Here is a 15,857-nt window from a genome sequence, read left to right as displayed (position 1 = left end):
GCCACAGCGCCCGGCCCCGACACACACACACACACACACACACACACACACACACACACACATACACACACACACACTCACTTAATATAGACGCACAAAAGTAGAGGGGCTATTTTCCCTTTCAAAGTCAGAGTTCTAAGTCCACAGTGAGCATGTAAAGATGTTTAGAACAATACAGCCCCTCGCCATGTGTGCAGTGTCTTTTTTTTCTTACCTTTTTTCTTTGTATGGCGTCACGGAATTACTAGCACCTCGCGACTGGACTTCCTAGGAGTAAAAGGTGAAGGTGTAATTTTCTCTTTCTTCCCTCGTGAGAAGAGTACTGGTCACTAGGTCCTTCGATCTTCCTAAAGTGTTGGCTACTTTATTTCTTTTAATGTGACGTGTTGTTCCAGCCAACTTCACATTCGATGATGGCGCGGCGAACTCTGATGCAATGCCACCTCTCTGGTGCGACGGGCCCAGTAGAATGAAGATGTGGTTTCAAAAGTAGCGAGCTGTTTTTCTCTGGATGATACGATTAAATCACTGATGGTCTCCGTATGCTGTTCCTGATGGAGATCCGTGATCCCTGCCCAGCCTGTTGCTCCAGGGATTTTCCGCAGGCATGGGTTTTGTAGGGTTTTCCAACGGTTTGAGATTGCTGTTACAGGTAATCTCCCAGGAGGAGCATCCATATAAGATTGGCAGAAGGATCGTTGCTCGGTGGTGTTGTAGTTTGATCCTCACATTCATATGTTGACTCGACATCAGTGCGCATAAATGGTGGAACAGATGCTTGATACTGTTGCGTTTTCCTTTAACATGATCCTTGAAGAGGAGTGCCCAGTCCAATACCATTCCCAGGTATTTTATCTCATTTGTCCTAGGGAGTGTGATACTGTGCAGTGTGAGATGGCCTCTGAGTTCGGGTCGACGATGAGTAAACATAATAGCCTGCGTCTTCTCTGCATTCAGTGTAATGCAGTTCGCTGCTGTCCATAACCGAATAAGAACAAGCTGACATTGGAGGCGCCGTTCCGCTGCATCGACTCTGTGGCTGATGGTAAGGAACGCTGCATCGTCCTCTAATTGCACAAAGACGACTTGTGAAAGTAGCAGCAGGTCATTCACGTACAAGATGAACAGAATCGGGGACAGAAAATGGCCTTGAGGGATACTCCCAGAGAGTCATTGATTGCTGGACTGCTGACCATCAATTCGGACAAAGCAGCGCCTATCTTGAAGATAGCTGTCGATAATCTTCATGTAGTGGTCTGGGATGGTGGAGACCTTATGCAGCTTGGTGAGCAGCTTGTTTTTCATACTCTATCATATGCCTTTTCATCATCGAGATAAGCCGCTGATGTACAATTCCCATATTCACAATATATGCTACATATTCTGTAAACCGGAAGAGCTGGAGCTTGGCCCACATGAGGGACTGGAAAGCGAACTGGTCTGGACATATCACTTCCAATTCAGTGATTGGTGGGCTAAGACCTTGGAGTATGGAGCGTTCCAGGACTTTGGAGAGTGTTGGCAGGAGGCTGATGGGCGATTGTTCTGCGGTTGGCGATGGACCATTCGGTGGCAGTGTACTGTGCGACCAATCACCCAATCAGATTGGAAGTATCCTAGCAAGAGACCAGTGTCAAAAATGTGGTTATCAGCGTCAGTTGTTTGCGGGACTTCTTCACCTGTTCGTTTGTTATGCTGTATTGTCCGGTGGTTGAGTGGTTGCCAAGTTGTAGTATAATCGAGCGGACCTCCGTCGATGTAGTTAGGAGGGGCTCCTTTAGTCGTGCCACCCGTCAGACCTCTTCTGCCTAGCGTCATATTCTAACCTCCTTCTCTTCAGGGGTGTCCTCATGTGCTAAGATATTTTGTGCCCCATACATGGTGGCAAAAAGTTCTGCCTTGCTCAATGGAGGAACCAATGGGCCCATTGGTTCCAGAAGCGCTACTTTCACAGGTTTTTTGGTTTCTAAAGGCCTGGACCAGGATTCATTCACCCCTCATGTGTAACGTTAGAGGAGCCATCTTATCATCCCATTTTTTTTTGGCGGAATTCAACAACCTCGTAATGTAACTGTCGAGAGAGACACTTAAGTTCTCGGTGGTCCTCGGGGTTACAGTTATGCTGCCAGCGTTTTTGTGCCTTGTTTTTAAAGTTCTTCAGTTCCTGGAGCAGTGGTGGAAACTCTGTACTGTAGAATGTACAATGTTCAGTTGTGAAAATAGCCTGACGGTAGGCCCTTCGAATCTTTCCACTCAATGTAGAGACATCCTCCTCTATGAAGACTGTCGTTGATAAATATGCTGTGGAGCGAACATTGTTGCTACAGAACGCCTGGTAGTGGTCTCAATTGTAGTACAAGACATAGATGTTCCAGTGTCTCTGTTTTAATACCGACCACTACGTTGTGTTCATATATCAGATCGTTAATGATTTGAAGGCGCAGATCGAGTCTTAGATTTTTCACCAAAGCTATGTCCAACACGTCGTGTCTGTTGGCTGAATTGTATGGGACGTGAGCGGGATCGTCTGACCCAAATGTTGTGGCTTCCAGTCTTTTCTCTGCCATAAACCGCCTTGCCGCAGTGGATACACCGGTTCCCATCAGATCACCGAAGTAAAGCGCTGTCAGGCGTGGCCATCAGTTGCATGGGTGACCATCCGGGCTGCCATGCGCTGTTGCCATTTTTCGGGGAGCACTCAGCCTCGTGATGCTCCGGTCATAGAAAACCATTATAACGACTGGGGGAGCAGTGTGTTGACCACACGCCCCTCCTGTCTCCATCCTCATCTGAGGATGACATGGCGGTCGGATGGTCCCGATGGGCCACTTGTGGCCTGAAGACGGAGTGAGTGCCAGTCTTTCCTCCAAGCTGCATAGCTGGTTGCCTCATGGGTTGGTACGGCGTGCATTCCACGCGAAGTGCTTGGCGTTGAGGTCCCTGCTGAGCAAAATTCTCTCATGTCTAGTAAATAGCTACAGAAGCTATCCTCGACGAGCGGCTTCTGAGGGCTAAGATACACCGCACAGGCCAAAATGGATGGATGTATTAACTTCAGTAGCTTCCAGAGTTGTAAATTGTAACAATAGGAGAGGAACGTCTGTGATCCATCAGCTGATATGTATGGCCGTGCCACACCCTTGGCCATTTGCTCTGTCTTTCTAGTAGCCGACAATGTTGCATAAATTGAAAGGTTGTGCGGGGTGGAGGTACGTTTCTGTCAGGAAGAGAATGTCGATCTTAAAATGCTTGAGGAAATCCTCGAGTTCCACCTTATTTTAAACGCCGTTTGCGTTGAAGATGGAGAGTGAAAGGTTATCCGTCCCTGTTGGTTTATGGGCCATTACCGAGGGCGAATATATTCATGGCTGCATCTGCTGAAACGAGTGGTTTTGATAGGACTTCGGTGCTTCATTAAATTTTCGTATGGTCTCTTGAATGATGGTAAATATCTTCTCCTGTCAGTGGCTATGGACTGTGTTTTTCTTCGATGTAAACACAGAAATTCCTTTTCATTGGAAACATTCAACTGAATGGGGATAGCTACCGGTTGTTATCTGGTGTGTGCTGCTAGTTGCTGTACAGTCTAAGTCCTCAATCCCTCATGGAATTGGGTCACCTTCGCCATGTAGTGGGATGATTGCATTCACAATTTATGCATTTTGCTTTTTGGTTTGCAGGTTTTAGGCAAGCCTTGGAAGGGCGGAGATTCATGCAATTCACACACTGAGGTGGTAGGTGGCAATAAATGGACCATGGAAGAAAGTTTTTTCATCTTCTGCAATGTGGAAGTCCCTCTTTTGAGTGATATGTTTCAGTCACCACTTTGGTGGTTAAAAGACGTTAGATATCATACATTGACTCGCTTTTTGGGCCTGCGAGCAGGGTCACACAGCAGAGTCTCAATGATATTAGTTTACTGGTTTTCTTATCTCTCGATTTAAACAGGTGGAATAAGGCTTGTTGGAAACCAGTGTTGTACAGAGTTTGTGCTACCTCATTTTCTGTTATTTCGCTGGAAAGGTACTTGATCACGACTTTCAGAGACTTCTCGGTTGGTGATTGGTGGGTAAGAAATGGAATAATTTAATCCTTTTAACACTGCAGGCCATTCCTCTGGTCACCCAATGATGAAAAGTGATACTTGATTGTATCGCCCTTATAAAACACCCTTATTGGTCTTGCGACAAGTTTCTTCACTTCTCTGTCCAATAGTAGGTACTTCCCTGAATAATAATGTATTGCCCTCCTACTCAGGAGGACGTCGTTATCAGCAGAAAAAAACTGGCGTTCTACGTGTTGGAGAGTGGAATGTCAGATTCCTTAATTGGGCAGGTATGTTAGAAAATTTAAAAAGGGAAATGGATAGGATAATGTTAGATATAGGGGGAATTAGTGAAGTCCGATCGCAGGGGAACAAGACTACTGGTCAGGTGAATACTGGGTTGTAAGTACAAAAGCAAATAAGGGTAACGCAGGAGTGCGTTTAATAATGAAAAAATACACTCCTGGAAATGGAAAAAAGAACACATTGACACCGGTGTGTCAGACCCACCATACTTGCTCCGGACACTGTGAGAGGGCTGTACAAGCAATGATCACACGCACGGCACAGCGGATACACCAGGAACCGCGGTGTTGGCCGTCGAATGGCGCTAGTTGCGCAGCATTTGTGCACCGCCACCGTCAGTGTCAGCCAGTTTGCCGTGGCATACGGAGCTCCATCACAGTCTTTAACACTGGTAGCATGCCGCGACAGCGTGGACGTGAACTGTATGTGCAGTTGACGGACTTTGAGCGAGGGCGTATAGTGGGCATGCGGGAGGCCGGGTGGACGTACCGCCGAATTGCTCAACACGTGGGGCGTGAGGTCTCCACAGTACATCGATGTTGTCGCCAGTGGTCGGCGGAAGGTGCACGTGCCCGTTGACCTGGGACCGGACCGCAGCGACGCACGGATGCACGCCAAGACCGTAGGATCCTACGCAGTGCCGTAGGGGACCGCACCGCCACTTCCCAGCAAATTAGGGACACTGTTGCTCCTGGGGTATCGGCGAGGACCATTCGCAACCGTCTCCATGAAGCTGGGCTACGGTCCCGCACACCGTTAGGCCGTCTTCCGCTCACGCCCCAACATCGTGCAGCCCGCCTCCAGTGGTGTCGCGACAGGCGTGAATGGAGGGACGAATGGAGACGTGTCGTCTTCAGCGATGAGAGTCGCTTCTGCCTTGGTGCCAATGATGATCGTATGCGTGTTTGGCGCCGTGCAGGTGAGCGCCACAATCAGGACTGCATACGACCGAGGCACACAGGGGCAACACCCGGCATCATGGTGTGGGGAGCGATCTCCTACACTGGCCGTACACCACTGGTGATCGTCGAGGGGACACTGAATAGTGCACGGTACATCCAAACCGTCATCGAACCCATCGTTCTACCATTCCTAGACCGGCAAGGGAACTTGCTGTTCCAACGGGACAATGCACGTCCGCATGTATCCCGTGCCACCCAACGTGCTCTAGAAGGTGTAAGTCAACTACCCTGGCCAGCAAGATCTCCGGATCTGTCCCCCATTGAGCATGTTTGGGACTGGATGAAGCGTCGTCTCACGCGGTCTGCACGTCCAGCACGAACGCTGGTCCAACTGAGGCGCCAGGTGGAAATGGCATGGCAAGCCGTTCCATAGGACTACATCCAGCATCTCTACGATCGTCTCCATGGGAGAATAGCAGCCTGCATTGCTGCGAAAGGTGGATATACACTGTACTAGTGCCGACATTGTGCATGCTCTGTTGCCTGTGTCTATGTGCCTGTGGTTCTGTCAGTGTGATCATGTGATGTATCTGACCCCAGGAATGTGTCAATAAAGTTTCCCCTTCCTGGGACAATGAATTCACGGTGTTCTTATTTCAATTTCCAGGAGTGTAAATAGAAACGCAGATAAGCTACTGCGAACAGCATAGTGAACGCATTATTGTAACCAGGATAGACACGAAACCCACCTCTACCATAGTACTACAAGTTTGCATGCCAACTACCTCCGCAGATAACGATGTGATTGAAGAAATGTATTTTGTGGTAAAAGAAATTATTCAGATAGTTAAGGGAGACGAAAATTGAATAGTCACGGGAGACTGAAATTCCACGGTGGAAAAGGGAAGAGAAGGAAATGTGGTAGATGAATATGGACTGGGGGTAATGAATAAAAGAGGAAGCCAACTGGAAGAATTATGGACAGAGCATAACTTAATCATAGCAAACACTCGGTTTAAGAATCATGAAAGAAGGTCGTATACGTGGAAGAGACCTGGAGACACTGGAAGGTTTCAGACGGATTATATAATGGTAAGACAGAAATTTAGGAAACAGGTTTTAAACTGTAAGACATTTCCAGTGCCAGTTGTGGACTCTGACCACAATTTAGTGGGTATGAACTGTAGACTAAAACTCAAAAAACTTTAAAATGGTAGGAGTTTAAAGAGACAGGACCTGGGTAAACTGAAAGAACCAGTGCTTGCAGAGAGCTTCAGAGAGAGCATTAGGTAAAGACAGACAAGAACAGGAGAAAGAGGTATGGTAGAAGATGAATGGGTAGCTTTGAGAGATGAAGTAGTGAAGGCAACAGAGCTTCAGATAGGTAAAAAGACGAGGGCTAGTAGAAATCCAAGGGTAACAGAAAAGATATTCAATTTAATTGATGAAAGGAAAAAATAAAAAATGCAGTAAATGAAGCAGGCGAAAAGGAACACAAACGTCGAAAAAATGACATCGACAGGAAGTGCCGAATGGCTAGAGGACAAATGTAAGGATATAGAGGCGCGTATCACTAGGGTTAAGATAGATAGTGCCTACAGGAAAACTGGAGAGACTTTTGAAGAAAAAAGAACCACCTGTATGAATACCAAGTGCTCAGATGGAAAACTAGTCCTAAGCGAAGAAGGGAAAGCTGAAAGATAGGAGTATACAGAGTCTACATATGGGCGATTTACTTGAGAGCAATATTATGGAAATGGAAGAAGATGTAGATGAAAATGAAATGGGAGGTGTGATAGTGTGTGAAGAATTTGACAGAGCACTAAATGATCTAAGTCAACACAATGCCACGAGAGTAGACAACATTCCGTTACAACTACTGATATTCTTGGGAGAGCCAGCCATGACAAAACTCTTCCATCTGATGGGCAGGATGTACGAGATAGGCGAAATATTCTCACACTTCAAGAAGAATGTAATAGTTCTATTCCAATGGAAGGTGGTGCTGATAGGTGCAAACATGCCGAACTATCGGTTTAATAAGTCACTGTTACAAAATATTAACACGAATTCTTTACAGCCGAATGGAAAAACTGGTAGAAGCCGACCTCGGTGAAGGCGAACCTACGTTTCTAGCATTTCTAGTCTTAGATAAAGCTTTTGACAATGTTGATTGGAATATTCTCCAATTCTGAAGGCTGCAGGGGTAAAATACCGTAAGTGAAACGCTATTTACAATTTGTACAGAAACCAGAAGGCAGTTATAAGACTCGAGGGGCATGAAAGTGAAGCAGTGGTTGAGAAGTTAGTGAGACACGCTTGTAGCCTACGTCCGTTGTTATTCAGTCTGTATATTGAGAAAACAGTAAAGAAAACAAAAGATAAACTTGGAGTACGAATTAAAGTCCAGGCAGAAGAAATAAAACTTTGACGTTTGCCGACGACATTTTAATTCTGTCAGAGACACCAAAGGACCTGGAAAACCAGCTGAATGGACTGGACAGTGTATTGAAATGAGGATATAAGATGAATATCAACAAAAGGAAAACGAGGTTAACGGAATGTAGTCGAATTAAATCAGATGATGCTGAGAAAGTTACATTAGGAAACGACACACTTGAAGTAGTAAATTAGTTCAGATATTTGGGAAGCAAAATAACTTATGACTGTCGAAGTTGGTAGGATATAAAATGTACAGTGATGATGGCAAGGTAAACGTTTCTGAAGAAGGGAAATTTTTTATCATCGAGTATAGGTTTAAGTGTTAGGAAGTCTTATCTGAAAATATTCGCATGGAGTGCAGGCATGTTTGGAAGCGAAAAATGGGACAATGACAAGTTTAGACAAGAAGAGAATGGAAGTTATCGAAATGTGGTGCTACAGAAGAATGCTGAGCATAAGATGGATAGAATTGAGGAGAAGAGGAATTTGTGGCACAACTTGAATGGAAGGACTGGTCGGTTGGTAGGACAGGTTCTGGGGCATCGAAGGATCACCAATTTAGTATTGGAGGGAAGCGTGGGGGGTTAAAGTCGTAGAGGAAGAGCAAGAGATGAAAACACTAAGGAGATGAAGAAGAATACATGGTGCAGTAGTTATTCGGAGATGAAAAGGCTTGCACACAACAAAGTAGCATGAAGAGCTGCCTCGAACCAGTCTCTGAGCTGAAGACCACAACAACAACAAAAGGTGGTATCCTCGCTGCTGGTATCGGAAGGTTTTGAGTCAGTGCAGGGTGTGACCCGTTGTTCGTTCCAGCAGGGCTCTGTTCTTTTGACACCTCCATCTGACCATCGTCAGGATGTAGCGGTGCTTATTTGTTTGAGGTGGGCAGAGGGTGCTGTCGTTTCGCGATGTCCTCCGCTTCGTGCAGGTTTTTGAGTTTTCTTCCCGATAGTTCTTGGACCACAAGTTGAAAAGGTGGGACCTCGTGCTGAATTTGTGGTGAAACATCGTCGTTATCCGACATGTTCGGTGTCTCAGAATATGACGAATTTGGTAACTCTGTCGATTCCGTTACATTAGGTGCGATGTCCTTTCCATTATTAATGGTACATGGCATTTTTTCACGTTTATCGGCACGTCCTTTAGCACGTTCGTCTCGGAGTCTTCTGTCGTGGGTGTCGATACGGTGGTCAGCTGCCATCAGCAGCTGTTGAATTGTCTTCGAAACTAGAGTGCATGCTTCTAGAGTAACGATTTCGCCAACCGGTTTACCGACCGCGACTTGTGTCTTTTAGAGAGGAAGGCTTGACCTCCCTAAAGCGCGGCTCTGGCTCTCCACTATCCTCTGTGCGAGCTGCGCCTGCCTCGGCCACGTGCGCACCTTGACACTCTGAAGTGCATGCTATCATTCGATTTCTTCATGCTTCGGAGTTCGCCTGATTTCATGCAGCCCACATAACGTAGCTGTAATATATGACAGTAAAATGTAGCAAAGGTTGAGGAGCTCTGAAGCAGGATATAAATGATGCTGGCGTTCCGCGAACAAAACGAGTGTCCAAGCGTCAAATGATGATCCTCTTCAGTGAGTGCATCAGGCGATTCGAGAAAATCGCCTGCCGAGAACGATCAGACCGACTGAAGAGGTATGTTGCCTCAGACACTGGCCTCCACAAAAATGCTTTGCCGCACACTGCAGTAGCAACAACGAGGCTCCTGCTGCGTTTTCCATGGGAAGTGTTTGATCGCCCACCATATATCGCAGACATGTCTACCTTTGATTTTCATCTCTTTGCTCACATGTACCGTTGGCTACGAGGCAAACATTTTCGAAGAGACAGGAACTACAAACGAGCGTAGAGATTCCCGGAATGTAGAGGCTCTTGCCTTCGGTGATGGAGGTAATAGAGAATTGGTACCACGCTACCACTCATGTCCAAGTTGGTGGGCGTATACCCAGAGAAACGGCAGGATGGTTTAGCTAAATGTTGCAAGTAAAACATGTTTTATTTTCGACGTCGCTTCAATTTCGTGACCGATCGGGCCATCACCGTTTTATAGCCAGAATACCATCACTGTCGCCAAGATTACTCCTGGGCCAGGAGCGGCTACCCGAATAGCGAACAAGGTCCTTTAAAGTTACCTCTCATGATCTCAACCGAAAGTTAATCTGGGTTGACGTAGGACCTGACCTGCCAGTTAACCCTTTCTGTAGAGTTAAGCCTTTGCCTGATAATGATTGAATAGGAAAATCACATCACATTACACAATCTAATTGATCCTACGCACAAAAAACGCTGATGAGGCAGACTTGTACCTGCCAGCATTTATAACTTAATTTATGAAGAGCATATATCATGGGGTACTTTGATAGCCAACTTCAGGCACTGAAAGAGGATGAGTTAGGTAGGGCTTTACATGAGTCTATGCATCTCCCGGAAAGCCTTGTATTTTTAACTGCATTAAGCAGGGAAGTATCACACCTAGAGGGTTTGGGTAGGGAGAACATGGAGCATTGCCTGCCACTCCACTAAATCAACTTTGTATTCCCAACGGGAATGAGTCGATCAGAAACCATTTTGAGTTCCTCAGCATTTACAACCTATCACATTAACAACTTCCACGTGGGATCATGGAAAAGATTTGATTATTGTTGTGGTCCCAAAGAAATCACAATCTATTGTAAGTTTCATTGTAACTACCATTTAAACTAAAAAACAATAACAAATGTCTACCCTATGCCTCACGTAATAGAGACTTTAGATAATCTAGGCCAGTGTCGATATAAACCTATGAATTGGATGCAATCAGTTAGTGGTAGTGTCTGAAAATCGTCCCACTACAGCATTCCCAACTCTCTCTGGTAACTGTCAATATCGTCACATACGTTCTATACTGAAAAACATGCCTTAAACCTTCCATTGTGTTTTAAATGGTGTATTGCTGGGATTACAAACGAAGCAATGCATGGCCTATTTAAACAACGTCACTGTGTACTTCAAGAACATTCTGGAGGACATAATGCATTTATGTGAAGCCTGTGATCATTTACGTACAGCATCATTAACACTCAGCTTAAAAAAGTTCCATTTCATCTTACAAGAAGACAGTCGCTTTGATCATGTTATCAGCCACAGTGGTGTACACATCAGTGCGTGACTCGTTCCTGACACCCAGTGTAGAAGAGGAATTGCAGCTATATCTAGGTCTAGTCAATTATTATAGAAAATTATTACAAAATACGCTGAAACTGCAGAATCCCCCACACAAAGGAAGGTAAAGTTTCAATAGTCAACAGATAGTGGAATTAAAAGATTTATTGAATTAAATAAAGTTCTTGCATTCCTGTGTTACCAAATGAAATTTAGATTGATGTTTGTTGCCAGCACCTTTGCCATAGATTGCACTTTATGCGTATAGGAAAATAGGCAATAATGTCTAAAAACATGTCCATCGAGACGGCTTTGCTAGGCAGAGAAAAATTATTTTGCTACTCTGAACAAAATTCTATTGCTGATATGTGGAGTAATCTTATTCGCAAAAACAAGTGACACAGAATGTACCAGGATGGACATGGAAGAATGGTGAGGAGTATAAAGATTCGACCCTGACTACTTGTGGTTCAGCAAGCTTGCGTAGTTCAGTAAATAAGATAGCGTACTTTACAGACGACAAGATGTGGTTTATGCATATCGGTACCAGCGAATTTACAAAACAAAGTGTTCAGGTAGACTCATGATTCAGTTGTGGCCAGATGCAGACGCTGCAGAGCTACTGAAAGCAGAGTTGTGCAAGACTACTGGTTTATGCCACACAAACAAGAGGCCAATCATTATGTCAAAAATTGTACTTAATTCACGCAAAGAGTGGAATTTCAGTCACTAAAATATGACAGTTCAGACAATACCAAAGGCAAATAAACATTTATGCTGATTGTCATTGACATATTTAGACTATTTGTTCAAACACTACAGGATACCGTTACATGTTAATAATAATTGATCATTTTCTCATTTTCTGTCCATGACTGCAATACCTACCCAGCCCACAGAAACAGTGACACAATTGGTACCAAAGTTGGGACCAGTTTTATGTCACACCTAATAAAGCAGTTGCTTCATTCATTATGTACTAAGAAACTTAGAATGAATACATTACACCCACATGCATATGGATGAAGTAAAAGAGTCCACCACAAAACAGTGAAAATGTGGAGCATATATACAACGATATCTTATATGAGTATGTTCTATCAAAGAAATGAAAAGATGTGGACATTATGTATCTTCATATTTATGTGTGACGCATACGACAATGTGATTCGATTTGAGCTTTGTACATATTGTACCTTAGCAGGTACAACACTAGCGGTCAGTTGTCTACTGTTCCTACGTTGTGATGGCTTACAATGGTTACTTCAATGTCATGAATCCTGTAATCCACCTAGGCCATGTGCTACAAGTCATATTTAAAATGATACTCAAGTTTCATAAGTGTCTTTGAACTGTATAATATTCACATGGCGAACTTTGTTGTTACGAATTCCAGCATGCACTTCATTTATAAGCTTCTGAATTACAACCGATTTCGCTCAGAATTTGACAATGGAACAAGTGTTTCTCAGGGTCACTCTTTACTTATGTAGATTTCATATCAATTAATATTGGATACTTAAATGTAGTCGCTTGGTGACAACTTATTGATAAATATCGTTCATAATATAAATTATGTTATAATTGTTCTGAACTACATTGTTTAAAAATTACGTGCTATCTAATGGTATTTAGTCCCTTTGAAATACGAATGTATGTTACTATTGTGAGGTGTGTTATCTAGGATATGTCTGCCTCTTTAGTTAAATTATTGTTATTACATTCTGTATACATCAAATAACATTTGGTGCAATTACTCTTCTGCTGCAGTTATTACACCGTAACTGCAAATCCATCTGGTGCCACATAGTTTCCCTGTGAGCCACAGAATGTAACATCAGTCAGTGTTCTGCCTGTTCTGACATCGATGCAATACACAGAGTTAGACTGGTGCTATGTGACAGTGTTTAATTTGCACTACTTTGGGATAAACACTCTTCACTGGTAGATGCTAGTTGGTACAACACTATTGTATAAATTTATGATGTCCTTATTTATTTGGATAGGAATTAAGTGTTTTCAGTGGTATAATGTGCGTTCAATGGTATAATGGCTGAGTGTGTCATATTTTCTATTAGGATTGCATGTTTTGGAAGGGTTTTTTAAATAAATGTTCATAGACCTTTACAAGGCTATCAATGCAGTTATTTACAGGTACATAATTTTCTGATGACAGTGTGTGTCATGCCAGCCTGGTGATTAGACACAGCAATCCTTGTATTATTTGGTATGTATTAACTTTGTGTAACCTTTGTCGTAACAACAATTTGTGTCACACTAGTCTCCTTCATGATCCATTTTCTATAGTACGTGAAATTTTAAGATTGCTAGCTGTTTCAGCTGCAACTAATTATCAATCATTATGAATAATTTTTTTGTCGTCGACTCTCAAAGCATCATGTATTTAAGTAGATGCGCAAGTGGTTCTTTATATCCTGCGGTCTTCAGCTGCAAAAATGTTGCATTTGGGCAGAAGTGTGTATATGTTATGGTATTAGTTGTGGGCATTTAGCTTTAGGAGTAAAGACTTTTTGCTAAGCCAGTTTCTTTCTGTAAAATGAAAGGGTGTATCAGACCATAAGTTCCTACACACTGCTCTCCATGCAGGAATTACTGCACTGCTGAGTCACGTAAATCACTTTCTGTCTTACACAATGCGTACACACCATCCCCAGGTTGTGTGAGTTCGTCTTGCTCTGCTCCCAGAAAACTGCGACGGAATGTCGTAAGGAGATTATCACAGGTAAAGCACAATTCTCCCAAGGAGTATTATGCACTGGCTATGTTCCACAGCAAGCTCAGTGGTAGTCATATTTTCCTGTTACGTGTAAGGATGCGGCAATAGCAATCTGTGCAAAGAACTACTAGGTCATGGGTTACTGACCAGTGGCACCCAGTGCGATATTTCGATACCAAATTTTCAACTACCCATCACTATCACTGCAACAGCCACCTTAAATGTCAACCACACATTAATTAACCTACTAGGTCTAACCTTCGCGATCGTACTTGCAGAAATCTGGACTTGTACAACACTTTCGACCAGATTGCTTACCTTCCTATGTCGGATGGTAGCTGCACGAAATGGCCACATGTCAGAGGAGCACATTTCTAACCTTGTAAAAATGTACAGGATTTTTCAAAATGATCTAGACACTTTCGGATGATTGTAGGAACATTTCTTTTGAAGTAAGGTATTTTATGATTACATGTACTGAAACCGCAACTCGAGAAGATTTTTGTGCTATGTTCACAAAAGTTCCATGTATATGTCGTTAGTCGCACGGCACAAGTCCAGTCTTTAGTCTAATTCCTCACCTGCTTAACCTGATCCTCAGCTGCTGATGGCCACCCTCTGCTTTTGCCTTTACAGAGACATCCTGTTTTTCGCAGACTAACTCTTGCAGAACTCCGTGTTGCAATATGATAGCTTTGTATTTCCTTTGAATTGTAACATCTGCCTATTTGTAGAAGTGGAGCATCTTTAGGTTTGAAATTCTTTGATTTTTTTTACTTCTGTTTACAAAATGTGCTTCAGATCGAAAAGTGTATGCATGTGTATACTGTACTTCAAAAACGATGTTAACCACTAAAAACGATATGTTATTTTTCGATTCGTATCACTTTTGTAAACTTATATTCACAATGTAACCAGTTTGTAATACATCAATGTGATCTTAGAGGGACCAGAATTAACCTAAATCTGGGAAAATAATTCATGTAGACTGTCAAAGCACCTGAAGAAGAACCCAGAGCTCGGAATATAAGGCAATGAAATAAAATCACAGTTGTGACTGAAGGTAGTTTTTCTTTTTTTTTTAAATATAGTATAGCCATGGATAAAAGTGACAGAAATGGATAAAATAAAATAAAACTAAGTGAAATTACATACATACTTACCTAATCACAGAGAATTTTACCAACGAATAAAGTTTAATAATAAGCAAATCCTACACCTCCTCCTCCATCAGTCACTCATTTAATACCAAATATGTCACCACCTCATCTCCTTATGGTCCTTACTTACAACTTCCTTTCCATTTGACTTCATATCCATTCATATTATTGTCAAACCTCACATTTTCACAAGTTTCTTTGTAATTACTTGATCATTCCTAACATGATATAGTAACCACATTATTAATAATGAGTCATTCATCTGCAGATATTAGAACACATCAGACATAATTCATATAATGATATAAGTAAACCAAGGTCCTGTAATCTCTATTCACATCCATATTCCTTGAATATCTTAATGCTGCTGTTGTAATGAGATTCACGAAGCCTCTTCCTGCGAAGGGTTTTGACTACAGCTGTGGTTAGATGCATCTTTATAATTACTTAAGTACACTGTAAAAATGTATGTACCAAGAAGTGTCGTTTGCTAGGTTGTTTGTGCGACCTTCTTAGCACCTTCCCTCCTGCTCTGAACTTCTTTGGTGATCTCCTTTGTTTGTCAAAAGCCTGCACCTGTGATCAGTCTTTGTAACATTTTCCAATGCCACCCTTACTACAGCACCACATCTCAACCTGATGGAAAGTGGCAGCAATACCGTTTCCCATATTTTATACACTGTTAGCTGATTTTTAAAAGTAGAACTGGTGTTATGGATGTAAATCTCTTGGAATTTCTTTTCTGATTTCTTCAAAAAGATGTATACATAATAGGCCGTCGATTTTTGGCAATATTAGCAACAAAATCTACACAATATACCAAGCTCTTTCATGAGACACGCAGATGGGCTACATGTCAGTAGCTACAATCATATATTAATTGTGGGTATCATTCTACAATCTACATGACACTTGCAAAACCATTTATCTGTACTACTGATTACAGCACACAGATGACTTCATCAACATGACATATTTAATGCAGAAAGTGATGCAGGAAAGTTTGTATGAAAGTCTATTAGCTCTCCTTAATGGCATGAGTAACACAAATTTGGAAGTCAATTCTACTGTGACAAAAGCATAACAGTTGCTTTACCTCGTTCTTGGAAGAGG

This window comes from Schistocerca americana, chromosome 3, assembly GCF_021461395.2.
Source record: "Schistocerca americana isolate TAMUIC-IGC-003095 chromosome 3, iqSchAmer2.1, whole genome shotgun sequence".
Classification (NCBI taxonomy): domain Eukaryota; kingdom Metazoa; phylum Arthropoda; class Insecta; order Orthoptera; family Acrididae; genus Schistocerca; species Schistocerca americana.
Note: the sequence above shows the minus strand (reverse complement) of the source record.